This window comes from Chiloscyllium punctatum, chromosome 36 (genome assembly GCF_047496795.1).
Source record: "Chiloscyllium punctatum isolate Juve2018m chromosome 36, sChiPun1.3, whole genome shotgun sequence".
Classification (NCBI taxonomy): domain Eukaryota; kingdom Metazoa; phylum Chordata; class Chondrichthyes; order Orectolobiformes; family Hemiscylliidae; genus Chiloscyllium; species Chiloscyllium punctatum.
In genome coordinates this window covers 28,451,715-28,470,230 of record NC_092774.1, presented here as the reverse complement: position 1 = coordinate 28,470,230, position 18,516 = coordinate 28,451,715, and the positions used below count along the sequence as shown (strand labels likewise).

At 46.0% G+C, this 18,516-nt stretch overlaps 1 long non-coding RNA gene across 2 annotated transcripts; it reads right to left on the bottom strand.

Annotated features, from left to right (window-relative positions):
- Positions 1-190: 190 nt before the first annotated feature.
- LOC140460311 (uncharacterized) lies at positions 191-17,646 on the bottom strand. Of its 2 annotated transcripts, none has more exons than XR_011953978.1 (3): positions 17,573-17,646; positions 13,910-14,438; positions 191-829 (listed from the first exon to the last, which is right to left on the bottom strand). It is a non-coding gene; the product is annotated as an uncharacterized lncRNA (long non-coding RNA). The 2 variants fall into 2 exon arrangements; XR_011953979.1 differs by lacking the exon at positions 191-829 and adding an exon at positions 8,072-8,579.
- Positions 17,647-18,516: the final 870 nt, after the last annotated feature.

The following is an 18,516-nucleotide window of genomic DNA, read 5'->3' as shown; positions in this document are numbered from 1 at the left end:
AGTCTCCATTAACCCTCCCACGCAGACCGTCATCAACTCCTTGTTCTGTCCAACAGTTCTTCCTTCTCTTTGGGCTCCGTCCTGATCTCCGCTTTCCGTCCACAATATCTCCTAAATATAAACCGACATTTTCCCAATCACCATCTGTTCTGTGGAAGGGTCACCGGCAACTCCTGTTTTTTGTTCCTGATATACAGCATCCGCAGTTCTTTCAGATTTTTATTGAGAGAGAGTTGGAAATTGTTTCGAGAGACAGAAGGAGAAGGGGGAGAAACAGAACAGATATGAACGTAAAATCATTGTAGTGCGATCACTTCCCTTAAGCATTAATAGAGGTTCTCAGCAGTCAGTGAGCTTGTGGCGCAATGGTATCGCGTCTGACTCCCGATTAGAAGGTTGTGCGTTCAAATCACGACAGGCTCACTACAGTCAACGTCTTATATTTCAAATAAAGAAAGGAGAACGTTCACTCTGGATATCCGTTGTGTCAAATTTTCTTTGCGGAAACTTTCGATCACATGTGAATCTTTGCTGTCAGTTTGATTTGTGAACACTGTGTCGGGGAGGTGGTGTGCCCATTGTTTGGGTAAATGCTCAGCTCCCCGCAATGTGAGAAGTAAAACACAGACTGTTCATCACGGGATCTAAACGTAGCCGGATCGTTTAGTTGGTGACAGCGGGGTGTGAATCACATTATACCGATATTTTTGCAACATAATCTAGAGATTGCCATCCAGGTTTTAGTGACATCACACTGCCACGTAATGATGTTATGGTCTCAGTAAACTATAATAACGTGAAGATCGCTGGGATGATTTTCTACATCCAACTGCAATATAAACACAGATCATTGTTTCCAATTTTGGTGGAACAAAAGACATCATATTGATGGAAAATTACAGTTAGTGCACACACAGCTAGTCATCGATAAATATTAATCCTGTTCACTTCAATGGCCAATTTTCAATTCAGAAACCAAGTGCACTCGGCTGCTTGTAACAGAGACAACAGGACAAAATGGCTCATAGGAGGAGAAATGGGACATTGAGGAGGAGTGAAATGTTTGCTTTTGGTCACCTCTACAATTGTTAGAAAAACAGGTTGAAAGGATTCTTAAAAGGTGTCTGAAGTAGTGGTGAGGGATAACACTTCAGACAGCGCAAAGGGGAAGACCACTTTCTAGTGGAAGGAAAAGACATTCCTTATTTCTGAAAGAACTGGGAAACAGAAGAGGGGATGGAATCTGACTTGGGAGCTATTTCCTATTTGTTGAGGATGTTGCTTCATCACAGACTTGGTTTAGAGCATAAGCTCTACATCAGGAAGAAAGGGTGGCCCAAGGGGACTGAGAGATAAATGGGAAGGAAGTGGGGCTGGAGGGAAGGCAGCTGGGAGTGCAATAGGTAGATGGAGGTAGGGATTGATGGTGATAGGTCAGAGATGAGGGTGGAATAAATAGGTGAGAAGCAAGGTGGACAGGTATGACAGGTCAAGAGGTTGGTGTCGAATTGGCAGGTTGGATCTGGGACAAGGTGGGGGAGAGGAAATAAGGAAACTGATGAAAACTGTATTGATACCATGTAGTTGGAGGGTCCTAAAGCAGAAGTTGAGGAGTTTTTCCTACAAGTGTCGGGTAGCAAGAGTTTGGCAGTGGAGGAGGCCCAGGACTTGCATGTTCTTGGTGGAATGGGCGGGGAAGTTAAAGTGTTGAGCCACAGGGCGGTGTTTCGTTCAGATTTAGAGTCCCAGAGTTGTTCCCTGAAATATTCGGTTAGTTGGCATCCAGTTTCCCCAATGTGGATGAGACCATATTGCAAGCAATGGACATAATCTTACAAATAGATTGCATAAATCTTAGCCTGCCAGAATTATTTTCTTTTATTAAATTAAAGAAAATTTTTATTCAATTGGATGACTTCATGAAACGGTTTGTTGGTCAGATTTGAATCATCACGCCCAAATGAGACGATGCCATGAATATCAGTGAACTGCTCTTTTTGTTCAAAACCACAAGTTCTTGATTTATTTTCACAACTTACTGGTATTCACACCTGCACATTCAATGTCAAACTCTGACATCAGAAATTAAATTACAGCATTCATTTTGACTTGAAATATTCGAACAAACAAATTAATAGCACACAGTAAATCGCAAGTCTGATTAATCTGAAATTAAATTTGACAAAAAAAAATAAAATCAAGATGGGAGGTAAGAAATGGGAGAAGGGCAGAAGGCAAGAAATGCAGCATCATAGAAAGTGCTCCCCCAGAAAGTGCATTTTACCAACTACCACTGCTAAATATAAGCACTCTGATATGATCCTTCGGTTTTAATGTAAACCATAGCCCCATACAGTAGGTACCATTTAAATGAGTTAAAATACAAGCATTGAGCAAATCCAGCTTCCAGACTTACCACCCACCCCCACCACCCACCCCCCCCCCCCCCACCCTCCGCTTATTGGAGCTTGGACCTTCCTCCAGCTCCGGGGGGTTGTTGAACTCCTGGGCTCCAGCGGCCACGCCTCCACTGAAGGAGCTTTGGGAAGCAGATGCAAAGGCAAGATACAGAACAGAGAACCTTTGTATATGAAAGCAGCTTACAGAGACATTGAGCAATAGCATGACATGGTATGTACCCATCGACCTCTGGATTATCTACCCAGCACACTCACGCAGCAATTCTCTACTTCTGTGCTCCCAGCAGCTGGATCGTGGATCAGTTTAAAGTAGGTCCTATATCTCTGACAACATCGGTACACAAGGCAGTGAAGAAAGGTTTCAGCACACTGGCCTTCATCAGTTAGGGAACTGAGTATAGATGTTGGCAAGTTATGTTGGAGTTATACAGGACGTTGATGAGGCTGCACCTGGAATATTGTGATCAGTTTTGGTCCCCTTGGTGTTCTGACTTCTGACTTCTTCAACTCTGGGTTTGTGTTGAACTTGATGGGATACTTTGTCCAACTCAGCATGTTTAAACAGTATCTCTCAGAGGGATTCATCTGAAACTTTTCAGGAGGTGAGCTCAACAAGATTGAACTATTCAAAGTTACGTGGACACTATTTTAAAGTTACATCAGGACCAGTAGTCAGAGACACATACAGCATGGAAACAGACCCTTCGGTCCAACTTGTCCATGCTGACCTGATATCCTATATTAATCTACTCCCATTTGACAGCACCTGACCCATATACTCTGGCAGCTCATTTCATATATGTACCACCCTCTGCATGAAGAAGTTGTCCCTTTAATTTGTTTCGCCTCTTACCCTAAACTTATGCCCTCTCGTTCTGGACTCCCCCACCCCAAGGAAAGGACATTTTCTATTACACTGTCCATGCCCCTCATGATTGTATAACCGCTATTCGGTCACTTCTCTGCCTCCGATGCTCCAGTGAAAACAGTCCCTGCCTATTCAGCCTCTCCCTGTAGCTCAAACCCTCCAACCCCCAGCAACATTCCTGTAAATCGTTTCTCACAGAGAAGTCAACGTTTCAGTCCTGAAGAAGGGTTAATACCCAAAACGCTGACTACTCCACATCCTGGTGCTGCCTGGCTTGCTGCATTCTCCCAACCTCCTGCTTGCCTACTTCGGGTTGAAATATGTAGTGGCTCAGTGGTTACCACTGCAGCCTCACAGCGCCAAGGACCCAGGTTTGATTCCAGCCTTGGGTGACTGTCTGTGACGAATTTGCACTTTTTCCCAATGTCTGCGTGGTTTTTCTCTGGGTGGTCCTGTTTTCTTCCATAAACCAAAGATGTGCTGGTCATGTGGATGGGCCATGTTTATTTCCCCTTAGAGGTAGGCACATTGGTCAGAGGGAAATGGGTCTGGATGGATTACACTTCAGAGGGTCGGTGTGGACTTGTTGGGACGAATGGCCTGTTTCCGCAGTGTAGCTAATCTCATCCAATACTTTTGTTACTAACGAATGGCAGAGTAGGCCGAACTTCTTCTCCGATGGTCTTGCGGTCTTAGGTTTCTCTGGATCATTTCATTGGCAATGTGCAGTCCCGGGCTCAATGAGCAACAGTGTCCACTGAAGGCAAAGCTCATAGAATCATAGAACTCCCACAATGTGGAAACAGGTCCTTCAGCCGAACACATCTGCACTGATCTTCCGAAGACTAACCCACTCAGATCCATTTTCCTACCCTCCATAACTTGCACACAGACCCCCAAGTGTGGAATTATTCCTGGGTTCCTGGTGCCATGAGGCAGCAGTGCTAACCCTGAGCCCCCATGGAGTTGTGATTGTGGGGTATCGGGAAGGCAATTGTAGTCCAGCAGAAGACTAAAACAGCCCACCTACTGTCCCACTGCATCCACTGTCAGAAATGGCAGGAGGTTCAGTCCTGGGAGGTGACCAAAGGCAGCATCAATGGTAGGATAAGATTGCTGGGAGCGCTGGTGCCCCCGCTGGTGCTTCTGCAAGTTGTAGGAAAACATGAACCTCTTCCCACACTCGGTCCAGCTGGTGTGGACACATTGGATCTTCAGTAGGGCGGAGGAATTGCTGAAGGCCTTCCCGTAATTAGGGCAGCAGAATGGCCTCCCCCCCCCCCTCCGCCACTGTCTCCCCCCACCCCCCACAACACCCCCGTGTGGTCCAGATGGTGATTCAGCAGTATGGAGGAGCAGGTAATGACCTTCCCGCATTCGGGGCAGGAGAACGGCTTCTCCCCGGTGTGGATAGACTGGTGCCTCAGCAGGGCAGAGGAATTGCTAAAGGCCTTCCTGCACATAGAGCAACTGAACGACCTCTCTACCATTTGGACACACCAATGGGCCAGTAGGTCGGACGAAAGAGCAATTCCCCTCCTGCACTCGGGGCACAAGAACGGCCTCTCAGTGTAGACCCACTGGTGACTCAGCAGGTGGGAAGAACTGCTGAAGACCATCTCACACTTGGGGCCGGAGAACAGCCTTCCCCGGTGTGGACCAACTGATCGTCAGCAGGAGAGAGAAATCACTGAAGGCCTTCCCACACTCAGGGCAGCAGAAGGGCCTCTTCCCCACTGTGGACCCATTGGTGCTTCAGAACCCTTTCAAATTTCACAATATCCTTCTGATAGGAGGGAGACAAGAATTGCACACAATATTCTAAAAGTGGTCTCACCAATGTCCTGTACAGCCACAACATAACTTCCCAACTCCAATACTCAGTCAGAGGATTGGGAAAGCTTTCAAAACCCACAAAAAACAAACAGGAAAGAATGGAGGGAAAAACCGAATTTTTGAGAGTGAGCTTGGAAGCATCACTGAGAAATTGGCGGAATGGGTTTATTGGGGAGGCGTTCTCCTTAAATACACGATATACGTATTTCTCTTGTGGACTTCGTAGTTTCTCTGTGCTTCAGTGTGTAGTGGCTCGTTGAAATAATGTCCTGATGCAGCTTCGTTTGTGGGTGTTGGGATGATTGCTTCTGTGGTTAAGTATTTGGTTTGTGTGTGTTGTTTTTTTGTAGATGCAAGTTTGAAGTTCCCCATTGACTGTTCGCTCGACTGTGACATCTAAGATTGGCAGTTTATTGTTGTTCTCCTCTTTTTCAAACTAGGAGCCCCCCTCAGGCCATAGTCTCACTACTTGGAACACCAATGTACAGACTAGTCAAAGGCCTCCACTGAGGACTAAAACACCAAGTCGAAGATTCATGCCACTCCATTTACTCCATCCAAGAATTCCTGAACACCAAAGACACGAAGATAGAAGAGGATGGAATAATGTTGTCGTTTGCCATAACAGCCCTGTTCACATCCACTAACATCAACGTGACCAAAGAAAACTGAAGATACTACTGGAAGAACTAAAGACAAAAACACAGCACCAACTTCATCAGCAAAGATAGCACCGTCAACCTCGTGGAACTGTGCCCTACCACTTTATATTCAATAACAAGCCCTACAAACAAATCAACGAAATACCCATGAATCACTTCTGTCATCAAAAAATGAAACAAATTAGAGGAAACCTACAACACCATCAACAATCTCCTTACTGGCATAAAATTCACAAAAGAGGAGAACAACAACAAAGTGCCATTTCTAGATGTCACAACAGAACGAACACTCAATTGTAAATTCAAAACAGCCTCTACAGGAAAACAGCACACGCGAACCAAGTACTTAGCTACAAAAGTAACCATCCCTACACCTACAAACAAATCTGAACGAGGGCACTATTTCAAAGAACCACTACACACTGCAGCACCCAGTGACGACGAAGACCAATAAGTAACTCTACAGCGCATTAAAGGAGAATGGGCAGCCAAAAAAATACACTGCAAATTGTTTCCATGACCGGGAATTGAACCCGAGCCACAGTGGTGAAAGCGCCGAATCCGAACCACTAGACCACCACGGAGATGTTAGCGCAGTTTGACAGCTTTACTGAAAATTGCTTTCCTGCCCGGAAATCGAACCCGGGTCACGGTATTCAGAAGGCTTCCACCAAAGTCGTTTCTTGTCTCCATTGCTCCCGATGCGGTCTCCTCTACATTGGAAAGACTGGAGCCCCGTCGCAGAGTCAAGTCACAGCGTTTGAGGGAACATCTCCAGGACACCCGTCGCCCTGTGGCCCAACATTTCAACCTCCCCTCCCACTCTGCTAGGGACATGCAGGACCTGGGCCTCCTCCATCGCCCCTCCCTCCCCACCCGATGTCTGGGGGAAGAACGTCCCAACTTCTGCCTCGGATACATTCAACCCCAGGACATCAATGTGGACTGCACCAGTTTCCTTATTTCCCCTCCCCACACCTTACCTCAGTTCCAACCTTCCAGCTGAGCGCTGTCCTCAGGACCTGTCCTACCTGCCAATCTCCCTTCCCACCTAGCCGCTCCACCCTCCTCTCTGCCCTGTCACCTACGTCCCCAACCGCATTCACCTATTGTACTCTTTGCTACCTTTGGCCCAGCACCCCCCAATTTATCTCTCCACCCTGGAGGGGTCCTGCCTCGATTCCTGATGAAGGGCTTTTGCCCGAAACGTCGATTTTCCTGCTCCTCGGAAGCTGTCTGACCTGCTGTGCTTTTCCACTGGAAACTCTGGTTTCCAGCCTCTGCAGTCCTCACGTTTGCCTACCCAATAAACCCAGTGTGCCGATTTCACATCAACAAACTGACACAAGCAGACACAACTTCTACAGAAACCCGAGCCACATTACTTTACATTAAAGATATCTGTGAAATGATGTCCAGACAACTCAACCCTCTCAGCATCATGGTAGCCCACAAACCTACCAACACACTTAAACAGCGGCTAATGAACCTGAAATACCCGATACAAACAACCAGCAAACGAATGTTATTTACAAGATACCATACAAGGAAATATATACATGAACTCTGCCACACAGGTCTCTGTGGCAAGAAATGCTGGGATTAGATAAGGAAGATTTTTTCAGCCAAAACGAATCGGCACTGACTGGACAGCCATTTAAAATCAAGGCTGTCAGCACAGGATGGAAGACCCGAAGGGATGAACAGTTTTCTTATTTCCTGAAGACTTACAAATCTGAGACTTGGTTTTGGTGCTTGTTCCCTTTCCACTCCCAGGAGCCGCAGTGGTTGGGGCGGTGAATTGGGGAAAGTGAAATGTGCCCATGAGCAGCGTGTGGGGCTATTTCAGCTTCCCCTCCTCTGACAGCGCTGTGACATGACTCAGATGTTCTCAGGGACATTTACTGACGCGAGACAGTGAAAAGAGTCTCGTTCCTGCAGATCAGGAATTCAAACCGTATGCCGGCTTCAGGACAATGAGAAAGATTAATTGGGGTGTGTGAAGAAGCTTTGAGCTGCATTTCAAACAGGTAGGTGGAGTCAGATGCGTCATCCATTGCGCCCCTGGCACTGTGCGGATCTGGCGCCGCCATGCTGCAGAGTTCTGACGTTAACACGGACATGCGCAGCAATGGGAACATTCACAAGGTGAACAGCCAAAGATAATCACCGTCACTGCTTCCCTTCCATAGTCCCAACTTTGTGAAGCAGTATCTTTCACTGGCAAATAAAACACCTTTGTCCTCAGGTGCCTGCTTAACTTCGATCACGACTTCACGCCCCACACTGTTCTCGTCTCATTTCCAAACTCTTGGCTCATCGCCTCAATGGCAGCTCTGTGGATATCTGCTTGTTCCACCCTGACAGGCAGTGGGTTGCAGATTCCCACCAGTCCCAATGTGACTGAAATACTTCAACCCCTCCACTGATTTGCATCTTTTAAAAAGCCTTGGAGCAATCTCCCTTTTCTTTCTGACGACATTTCTCAACTGTAGTCGGCAGTTCACACCTGCGTGGGGAAACCGCAATGGATTTCATGTCCATCGCATTCACCACTCGGCCCACCAATACAGAACCACACTGACAGCTTCATTTCCCAGGTCTCTCTGCCTGTGGAGCTGAGAAAGAGTGAATCATTACAGAGTTTGTTTGAATCCAATCACTTCACAGGTTTCGAAAGGGATAAATATCTGCAAATGGCGAGTCTGGGTGTTTCATCCCGAAAGATGAAATGGACGTTCAGTTAAAACAAAAACAGAAATTGCAGGAACAATTCAGCAGGTCAGGCAGCATCTGTGGAAAGAGAATCAGAGACAACATTTCAGAACTCGTTTTTTTCCTCATCCAGGTACAGCCAAACCTGCTGAGTTTCTCCAGCAGTTTCGCTTTCTCTCTCGGATTCTCAGCATCCGCAGTCCTATACGTTAGAAATTCAATCAATTCAGAAACCCCTTTGTACTGCCTCAGTGGAAAAGATTTCCGTTTGGGAAACATTTTCTTGAAACCATTAAAAACGTGCACTTTCGCAGCCAAGAAAGCGGTAGGAGCGAGAACAAGAAACAGCCCGCCCCTGCGTGGTCTCGAACCACCAACCTTTCAATTATCAGCCGAACACGCTGACCAATTGCGCCACAGAGACTGGCCCCAGCACCGCTTCCACAGTTTCTTTGAGGAACCTACTAATCAATTCATAATTCAACCCGCCCCGCCCAAAATTACCATTGTCTTCTGTCAGTTTTACTTTTCCATAATAAAGCCTTGGACATTCATTATGGAGACATGGGAACAGCCTGATCCCACCATCTGCAGGCACATCCATGTCACGAGGAACGAGCTCTCCGACACCGGGGCCATCGCCCTCCGAGCCTTTCAGTGTTTTGCCTCTTCCCGAATTTTCTCAATGGCCCCGAGCCGAGAATGGGTTTGAATTCCTGATGTGCAGAGAATTCTTTCAATGTCTCGGGTCAGTTCATGTCCCGAGAATATCAGAGTCAATCAGCCTCTTAAACAAAGGGACGGTGTCTGGACTGTCTCTGCTCAGTCGGACAGTTCATCCTTCATTCTCCTCTAATTCCACTTCCCAAAGAGTTTCTAAAGATTCACAAAGCTGGAGACTGGGATTTCTGTTTTACTTCCTGAACATTTTTCCACCTTCTAACTGACAATATTTTGCCAAAACCTCTTCCCCATTGTAACACATGCATCATGTCCAGGGATGAGGAATTTCCATTTTGTGGAGACATTCCCGAGTTTGGGAATGTTCTCTTTGGAGCAAAGAAGGTTAACTGGAGATTTCCAGGGACTGTTGGCAATGATGGGAGAAGACGTGGTGTGAATGGACAAGTTAATGATCAGAAGAACCTATTGCCACTGACTAGGGTCAGTTACCAGAGGACAGGGATTGAAGTTCTTTAATGGAAAGCAGCATTTGTGTCGAACAAACACAGCGAATACTGCAGAAAGCCAATGGGTCGAGCAGCATCTGTGGAAAGGTAAACAGAGCCGACGTTTTGAGTGTGCTCCGGTTTTTGTTCAGAACTCGAGTTTCCTGCAGGGCAATAAATTCACGGACGTGAGAAAACATGGCTTTATTGCGACTGGTTTTGTGAAGTTTGAGCGATAATGCAACCAACAATAAGTCATTTACAATCTCCAGCTAAAAAAGCATAGTCAGCAGGTTCCCACCCTGGGAGGGGGAACACCAAAGGATGTCTAAGGCAGCAGCGTAAATGTTCGGTCACAACTAGAGGCCCCAACTTGTGGTCTCATATTTCTCGTGGAATGGGGCCAACAGGCAAGGTCAGTATTGGGCTTGTCATGGCCGCGTCATAACCCCAATGCTTCCTGTTCTCCTGGATTTGATCAGAACGAAATTGGTAAGTTTAGGACCTTATCATTATGTGTATAAGATCCTGCTAAGATTTGCTTTCCCAAAACACAGCACCTCACATTTTTCTGAATTAAACTGCATTTGCCACTTCTCTGCTCATTGGCCCATCTGGTCAAGATCCTGTTGTAATCTGAGGTAACCCCCTTCGCTGTCCACTACACCTCCAATTTTGGTGTCATTTGCAAACCTACTAACTGTACCTCTTATACTCGCATCCAAATTATTTATGTAAATGACAAAAAGTAGAGGACCCAGCTCCGATCCTTCTGGCACTCCACTGGTCACAGTGGAGATCCTCCAGTCTGAAAAACAAACCTCCACCACCACCCTCTGTCTTCTACCTTTTCAGCCAGTTCTGTATCCAAATGGCTAGTTCTCTCTGTATTCCGTGAGATCTAACCTTGCTAATTAGTCTCCCATGAGGAACCTTGTTGAACGCCTTACTGAAGTCCGTATAGATTACATCTACTGCTCTGCCTTCCTCAAAAAACTCTATCAAGTTTGTGAGACATGATTTCCCACGCACAAAGCCACATTGACTATCCCTAATCAGTCCTTACCGTTTCAAATACATGTACATCCTGTCCCTCAGGATTCCCTCCAACAACGTGCCCACCATCGACATCAGGCTCACTGGTCTATAGTTCCCTGGCTTGTCCTTAATACCCTTCTTCAACAGTGGCACTATGTTAGCCAACCTCCAGTCTTCTGGCACCTCACCTGACATGCGCACTATGCTGTATGGAGATGCTGTTCCTGACGGATTTAAAGTGTCCAATTGCCACGATTTCTCCCTTCGTCACTTGGCATAACCGCGCACGCTCCTCGTTATTTTTGATGTTCATCTTCCCTATAACCCTCATTTTATAAATCTCAAATGAGGTCACCCCTCAACCTCCTGTGCTCCAGTGAAAAGAGTCTCAGCCTCTCCTTATAACTCAAACCCTCCAGTCTTGGTAATATCCTGGTAAATCTTTACTGAACCCTCTGTAATAGTATTCTTCCTATTACAGGGCCACCAGAAGCGTTCTCAATACTCCACAAGTGGCCTCACCAACATCCTGTACAACTTCAACGTGATGTCCTAGCTCCTTTATTCAATGGGGTGTGAACAAATGGTAAGTGTGCTGAATGCCTTCTGAAGCACCCTTCCAACCAGTGCTGCAACTTTCAATGAAGTATGTACCTGAACCCCACCCCATATCCCTCTGTACAAGCCCTACCCTTCCTTATTTTAGGAAAATGCAACCCCTCACTTTTATCTATACCCCTCTCATACACACACACTCTCTCTCTCAGACATACACCGCCCCAACACACTTACCCTCTCACAGGCTTCCCCTCCATCACACATGCACTCTCTCTCATACACACATACATATAACGATGGGGTGAATTTGAATTTGCAGATATATTCAATTTTGCAGAAGAAGCGCACAACATGCAGGTAGTCAATCCATGTAATATTTTATAAATTCCTAGTTTGGAAAAAGAACCAGTCTGATTTAAGATTGTGATACTGACACACCTTTCATGCATTGTCTGGGCTGAGATGTCACCAGTTTAAAAAAAAACCTTAAATGATCTCTAGAATATGACTTAATAGTAGCTCTGGGATGTACGCATTAATGAACTAAAACCTGCAACCCATTCTAAAAGATGAAAGACTTAACAGCAATGTACATTTGATAAATATATCAAATCAGTTGCATGACACTGTGACCTTTTAGTGTAAACTGTGTCTTCTGATCCTGCACCACATCTACCCGATGAAGTAGTGATTCCAAATTAACCTGTTGAATTATAACCCAGTGTTGTGATTTTTAAACTTTGTCCAACTTAGTCCAACACCAGCACCTCCACCACCTCGTTTCTAGTGAACACATCCCACACCTCGCCGTCCTCCAATAATCTGCCGATAAAACGATGCAGTGCCTGCACTCCTGAAAAATTTACAATTTCTAACAATATTAGCTAGTAATTCACTGCTTCATCTGATACACGACATTGGAAACTCAATGCAGGAGGCTGCAAGAAATGAGCAGCTTTAAAACAAAAACCGCTTGGAGCGCAAAGCTTTCGATGAGAGCCTGAGCCTGGCAGTATGTTCAAGTAACCTTTATTGTGACCCAAGTTTGTTACAGCTTCAGATCCCCACCAGCAAAAAGGCAGAGAAAGAGTAGTTGATTTTGTTTTTAAACAGCTCAAGATCAAAGCGCATACACTCCTGCCCCATCCCACCTGCCATCTCACTTCCTTAACTATTGGTCAGTACAGAGTTGTCCCTTTGTAATTGGAGGAGAAAGTGAGGACTGCAGATGCTGGAGATCAGAGCTGAAAATGTGTTGCTGGAAAAGCGCAGCAGGAATCTTTTGGAATTGGATCCTTGGTACAACCATAACCCATAGGAAATACTGCCTCACTCAGCAATTTGAACCCATATCATGTCTCCAAGTAAGCTTCTCTCCGTGCATTTGCCTGTTCTGGGGCAGTGTAGAGTCAACCACACTGCTGCGTGTCTGGAGTCACACGTAGGCCAGACTGGGTAAAGGATGCAGTTGGGATGACTGAGTGATTCTTTTTCCCCCAATGGCAGTTTCCTTCACTAAAAAGGATGTTAGTGAATCGGATAGGGGTTTTCTCCCACCACCACACCTCCCTCCATCCCCTGAAAATGGTTTCAACGATAGATTCCGAACTCCAGATTTCTGACCATATTCCAATTCCGCCATCTGCCACAGTGGGATTCAAACCCGGGAGTCCCCTAAACTGGGTTGACAGTCCAGTTGATTATGGCACTGAGCCGTCGCTCCTTCAATCCCCCTGCAGTGGCAAGTGAACTCGCTGGTGCTTCCGCAGGTGGGAGGACTGGGTAAAGCCCTTCCCGCACTCTGGGCAGCTGAAGGGCCTCTTCCCCCGTGTGGACCTGCTGGTGGGGCCAGCAGAGGGGATGAAGTGCTGAAGGTCTTCCTGCACCTGAGGTAGGAGAATGGCCTCTCCCTGGTGTGACTGCGCCAATGAGTCTCCAGGGCAGATGGGACACGGAAGCCTTTCCCATAAGACCATAAGACATAGGAGGAAGTAAGGCCATTCGGCCCATCAAGTCCACTCCGCCATTCAATCATGGCTGATGCGCATTTCAGCTCCACTTGCCAGCGTTCTCCCCGTAGCCCTTAATTCCTCTAGACAACAAGAACCTATCAATCTCGGCCTTGAAGACATTTAGCGTCCTGGCTTCCACTGCACTCCGTGGCAATGAATTCCACAGGCCCACCACTCTCTGGCTGAAGAAATGTCTCCGCATTTCCGTTCTGAAATGACCCCCTCTAATTCTAAGGCTGTGTCCACGGGTCCTAGTCTCCTCGCCTAACAGAAACAATTTTCTAGCATCCACCTTTTCAAAGCCGTGTATTATTTTGTACGTCTCTATTAGATCTCCCCTTAATCTTCTAAACTCCAACGAATACAATCCCAGTATCCTCAGCCGTTCCTCATATGCTAGACCTGTCATTCCAGGGATCATCCGTGTGAATCTCCGCTGGACACGTTCCAGTGCCAGAATGTCCTTCCTGAGGTGTGGGGACCAAAACTGGACACAGTACTCCAAATGGGGCCTAACCAGAGCTTTATAAAGTCTTAGTAGTACATCTCTGCTTTTATATTCCAACCCTCTTGAGATAAGAGACAGCATTGCATTCGCTTTCTTAATCACAGACTCAACCTGCATGTTTACCTTTCGAGAATCCTCGACTAGCACTCCCAGATCCCTTTGTGCTTTGGCTTTATTAAGTTTCTCACCATTTCCCGCAGTCGACATACTTCCATCTTTTCTCCACAGGGTGGGATTCCTCTGGTTTTTCCATGGCTGAAGCTTCTGCTGCACACGAACACGTATAGAGCCCCTCCACGCCGTGAATTCCTCTGTCCAGGCCGTATAACTGTTTCAGGCTCCACACACAGTGCACTGCAACAGTAGGGCCTTCATTCAGTCCCACTGATGCTGAAAACAGTCAGACTGGAACCAAAAAGCTTTGCTACTTTTCACAGAATCATAGCCCAAAATCCTTGCTGTCCCAATGGATTGAGTGACAGTCAGACGTCAAAGTGAGGACTGCAGACATTGGAGAGTCAGTGTTGAAATGTGCAACGCTGAAAAAACACAGCAGGTCAGGCAGCATCCGAGGAGCAGGAGAGTCGACATTTCAGTCCTCAGCCCTTCATCTGTTAATCTTGAAACTTCTGTCTTCAGATCTTCAAATTCTCTGTAAAAAGAGATTACAAAAGTCAACACTTTCAGACCAGGGTAGAAAAGAAAAGACAAAGTAAGAACAGAAAAGAGATCTACTCCACCTCCTTTATCCTTCCATCCCTCCTCAGCCGAGTAATTAAGACATATATCTGAGTTTTCAGAGTCTGCTCCCTCCCTGAATTCACTCCAGTTGCATCAAGTGAACAGACATCACCCCACCCTCCCCCCTCTCTCTCCCTCCCAGGATGAAGAGTTGCCCAGAGGGAGCAACCTTCACTCCGAAATTCACAGGGCCATTGTGACGCCAACAAGGGGTGGGCAAGAGGGGGAAGGAGCATGAGGCGGGGCAAGGCCAGCAGCAAGCCCTCGCAACATGCCTGCTTTGCCTTGCACAGTTTGCAAAAGTCCATTCCTCTTCAGAGAATCCCCACAGTATGGAAGCAGGCCACTCGGCCCAAAAACTCCACACCGACCGAACCAATGTCCAGTAAACCGCAACCTGACCTCCTAACTCCTGTACTCAATACTCTGACCAATAAAGGAAAGCTTTTCCAAATGCTTCCTATTGACCTGTGACTGCATTTTCAAGGAGCTATGAACCTGCACTCCAAGATCTCTTTGTTCAGCAACACTCCCTGCGACCTTACCATTAAGTGTACAAGTCCTGCTAAGATTTGCTTTCCCAAAATGCAGCACCTCACATTTATCTAAATTAAACTCCATTTGCCGCTTCTCAGCCCATTGGCCTATCTGATCAAGATCCCATTGTAATCTGAGGTAACCTCCTTCGCTGTCCACTACATCTCCAATTTTGGTGTCATCAGCAAACTTACTAACTATACCACTTATGCTCACATCCAAATCATTTATATAAATGACAAAAAGTAGTGGGCCCATTATCTATTGTCAAAGTGGAATTTACAAAATATTACATGTATTGACTGCCTGCAGATTGTGCAGTCTTTGAGCAAAGTAGAATGTATTTGCAAACGTCATGCTGCAAATACAAACTCACCCCCGTGGATGATCTATCTCATGTGTGCATGAGATGGAGAAAAAGTCTATTTCTGTGCTCTATGCCTATTTGATAACAGATGCTTTATTTCTGTTGGTGTAAATGTTATTGTAAATCATAGCTGGGTACTAATAGATGTAAGGGTGACAGAATTCCTCAAGTAGGGCAGTGTAAGATTCCTGGGAGACCCCTGTTTCTGGTTTACTTCTTTAAGAGCTGAGAACAGATCGACATCTTAGTCTGTGGGAACAGGGCGATCAACAGAGGACAGAGAAATCAGGGCCTGAAACCCAAGCTGACACCAGACCACCCTGTGATCAGTGCTTTGATTAGCAGTGCCAACCCTCTACCTTTAACTTTACCTTGCTTCCCATTTAACTAATGTCTCTCTGTTCAGGATCTAATCCTTGTCATCCTGAAGCCATGCCTCTGTCAGGAGTCTCAGATCATAATTATTCTCTTCAATGTGTGCAGTCAATTTTGTTACAATGCAGCACACATTCAGACACACAATTTTTAGTTTAAATTTTTGTGATCTTTAGAATCTAGTTTTGATTGCTGGTATATTTACTCTCCTTGTCCCTTTCTATGTTCTCTGATGTTCATTTTCCACATCACTACATTACTCACCGGCCTTGATTTGGATTGGCCGTGCTAAATTGCCCACAGTGTCCAGGGATGTGTGGGTTAGGTGGGTAAAATTCCGTAGATTGACTACTCTCTGGGAAAAACAGTTCTTCCTCATCACTGTCCTAAACCTACTCCCCCTCACCTTGAGGCCTTGTCTCATTCACTAGCAGAAATGATTGGATAGGGTATGGCTTCATCCCCACAGTGCAATGAATTTCCACTGTGCACCAAAATCTCAGATGTACTCCCTTACTCAGTTGCTGTCTCATAAACGAAAGACTTCATTATAACCTCTTTTGCTCCCAGTAAGGGCAAAACATCTTGGAAAGCTGCTCTGAAAGTCCAACCATGCTTCTGCATTCACTGAAGTTGAATTGAGTATTACAGCACAGAAAAAGACCCTTCAGCCCAGCTCGTCAGTGTCGACCAGATATCCTAAACTAATCTTGTCTCAATTGTCTACACATGGCCCATATCCCTCCATACTTTTCCTATTCATTTACACATCAAGATGGGTTTTAAACGTTGCACTTGTTCCAGCCTCCACCACTTCTTCTGACAGTTCTATAAATGTACCACTCTGTGTGAAAAGGTTGCCCCTCATGTCCCTTTCCCCACTCACCTAAAAGCTATGCATTTTAGTTCTGGACTCTCCTATCCTGGTGAAAAAACCTTGGGTATTGACTCACTGACCCTTATAAAGGTTAACCCTCAGCATCCGATGTACAGAAAGTGAGACCTGCAGATGCTGGAATCAGAGTCTAAGAGTGTGGTGCTAGAAAAGCACGGCAGGACAGGCAGCATCTGAGGAGCGGGAGAGTTGACATTTCAGGCATGAGCCCTTCATCAGGAATGATGTGTGGATGGACAAAGGGGCCTCAGCGTCCTTCTACACCAGTCAATGCCAGTTGTCAGACAGGTGCAGCAAGCAATCAGCAAGGCAAGTGATATATTAGAAGTGGGGATGTCCTCCTGCAGTTAGGGGGGTCATTGAATATATTCAAGGCTGAGTTCATCTGATTTTTGAACATCAAAGTGTAGATTTTTATGTTGTGTACATGAGGTGGCTTTGTTTGAGTGGTTTACGTGTTGGATGCAAGTATAGTAACAACGTTTAAAGTGGAAGGCAAGAAAATGATTTTCAGACCACAACAGAACAGTTACAGTCAGACAGCACAGAAACTGACCCTTCAGTCGAAGTATTCCGTGCTATGTTCTCAACCTAAACTAGTGCCACTTGCTGGTGTTTGCCCCATATCCCTCCGCACCTTCCCTATTCATGTACTTATCCAAATGTCTTTTAAAGGTTGCATCGAAACGTGCATCGACGACTTCCTCGGGACATTCATTCCATACATGAACCACTTTCTGTTTATGAAAACCTTTTCCTGATTCTGTCTACTCCGTGGATTAATTTCCTTTTCTGTTCGGTTGCTGCAAGTCAAAAATTGAAGCCCAGCATGAAAAAAATGAAAAAGGAGTTGATAAAGAGAGTGGCGTACCGGCGGAGTAAGGAGGTTGCAGCCTGGAGCAAACTCGATCTTCATTCAGGGAGAGCAGCAGCAGCTTCCGAAGCTAGTGTTCCAACTTCTGCATTCAGACCACAGGAAGGCTCTGATTGGCAGGAGGACAGTCCGCTTCCGGTCTTCCAGGGCTTCTGAGTGGCCCACCAAAAGGAAGTCGTGAAGCGTGTGTTGCGTGCAGCGAGGAGCATGAGCATTATTCTCTCTGGCGACGCTGCTGTCACTGATGGTATTTGGACATTTTAGAATTTAAGTAAAAAAGGGCAGATTCACCATTTCCCCCCTGTGATATTTACCTTTCCTGCACCACCCATGATTTTATAAATCGAAATAAAGTAACCTGTCAACCTGTGGTCGTTAATAGGGCGACCAAAAGTGTACTCAGCACTCTAAAAGTGGTCTCACCAATATCCTGTACAACCTCAACATGATGTCCCAACTCCTACACTGAACGGTGCGAACAATGAAGGCAAGTGTGCTGAACGTCACTTTCACCACCCTGTCTCCCAATTATGCAACTTTCAAAGAACTATGTACCCGGTTTGGAGTTGTCGGTGTTGGACTGGGGTGTGCAAAGTTAAAATTCACACAATACCAGGTGATACTCCAACAGGCTCATTTGCAAGCATTAGCTTTCGGAGCGCTGCTCCTTCATCGGGTGGTTCTATCTGATGATCCTGTTCCACAAACATCCCAAGCAGCGCTCCGAAAGCTCGTGCTTCCAAATAAACCAGTTGGACTATAACCTGGTGTTCTTAGATTTTTAACTTTATCCACCCCAGTCCAACACCGGCAGCTCCACATCGTTTCCAGTGGACACAGCCCACACCTCCCAGTGCTACCAGGAAACTGTATAATGACAATGGGATGATGCAGTACCTGCACTCCTGAAAAATTTACAATTTCTAACAATACTGGCTACT